The following is a 1,988-nucleotide window of genomic DNA, read 5'->3' on the forward strand; positions in this document are numbered from 1 at the left end:
CCGAAGTCTAAAGTCGTTATCCTATGGTCCGAAACCCCAGCCTGATTAGACCATAAAATTTACGTGTGACCTACCAGCTTTGGTCTTACCAGAGAAGAGTCTAAGCAAGTTCCTAGCCGTCACATTTGCCACATAGTTTTCAATTGGTAGTAAGTTAAGGATTATATCCAATGATGACTCAGCTCATCTCTGAACTTTACTGAGTATTTTCCTATAACTACTTTTCCTTATTGCCTCCCACCAAACCGTGCAACCATAAGTAATAATGAGCCTTAAAACCGCTGTGTACATCCAGTTTGTCATGCCTGATCGTAGTTCCCAATTCTTACCAATAAAATTCCTTCATGTTTAGTAGGCATTGAGACCACTTTTAAGCTTTCTCTGAGTTTTCTTCTTCAATAATAATTTGTTATCAAGGAAGTCAGCTCAACGCCGTCTATTTCCGACAAGTTAAAATTCCTACCCTATATTTCCTGGTAAAGAGTACTAACTCTCCAATGGTCTGTAAGGAATATACCTTCAACCAACTGCCATAGATCGGTACTGTTATTAACATCAGGATCATTCTGATCGATGAATAAAATGACCATCCTACGGAGTACCTTAAGGGAACTAATCGCAAGTTTACCTGCACTCTTCACCGTTGGTACATGTGAAGGTGAAGGTGGTGTCCTAAAACCACCGTCCATGCTGATGAGATCGCCAACCCTACACCCTTACAGTAATATTTATAGCACATTAAAAATATGGAAGTGATGGATAATTTTCGGTACAATCTAGATTTGCACCTAAAATTAATTGTAAGATAAACAATTTTCGACTTCTGAAGAAGCGGTTTATGCATTTAAAGCAGTTGTTTCCTCTTTTGAAGTGAAAAAGGTTTTTCATGGAGACTATTTTACATTTAATTGGTTAATTATAATGATTTCAACAGTAATTGTAGAGAGAAGAACGAAGTAGATTGAAGGAAAATGAAACGATGGTAAATGTTATATGTAATTTATGGATTCTGATGATTTTAAACAGCCTTCTTCAAAATTTAAACAGTGTATTCACATTGGAAGCGTTTTACAAAGCTGAAATTACAAAGCTTCCACAGATGCTTTAGGGGTGCCGATATTTGTAGTAGGAATATAGCTTTAATATTAATACCAATGGTTGATTTGATTGTACAAAGGAGATGATCTCTCAAACACAATACTCATATTCTAATAGTCCATCTACTTGCTACGAATATAAAGTAATAAATGTGACTGCATTGATCACCCATGGCCACCTTTAAATCATATTTAAATTCATACATTTATTTATAAATTTTACTGTATAAACTTTCAAATGTTTAATTAAGCAAATTATTTAAGTTAAATTAATCAAAATGCAATAAAACAATAAATAAATTAAAGAAACGTTTCTGATATTCATACATACATATTATTTAAATACATTTTAAACAAAAAAATCAATTCAACAATTTGACATCACAACACAAAACCAAATAACAAAAGACAACATTTACAAAATTTGTCATAAAATTTGTTATAAAAATAAAATAAAAATTGTTGTGGTTGCACTTCTGACAAAATATTGTTGTTCGAAATAAATTTAATTAAAATTAAAGGAAAGCACAGAAGAAATTAAACAAAATGTTGGCCCACATACGTTGTTTAGTAAAATCTATTACAAATCAAACCACAAAATCTACAAAACTCTCTAAAAATTCAAAAATGGTTTGGTTTCTCAATCAATTTTACAGCAATAATGCCTCACCATCAGATTTTCAAATTGTTGATGTAAATATTGATAAAATGATGAATGAAGATGATGAGTTTGCCTCGAATTACAATTATGAACCGGAACCTCAACAAATAATATCAAGTGGTGGAGGTGATGTGGCTCCAGTCGATATAGATCCTTGGATTGATGAGGAGTTGGAGAAAGCTGGTACTGTCGATATGGAATGTGTAGAGAAATTTAGGGAAGAGATACAT

Source organism: Calliphora vicina, chromosome 2 (assembly GCF_958450345.1).
Source record: "Calliphora vicina chromosome 2, idCalVici1.1, whole genome shotgun sequence".
Taxonomy (NCBI): Eukaryota; Metazoa; Arthropoda; class Insecta; order Diptera; family Calliphoridae; genus Calliphora; species Calliphora vicina.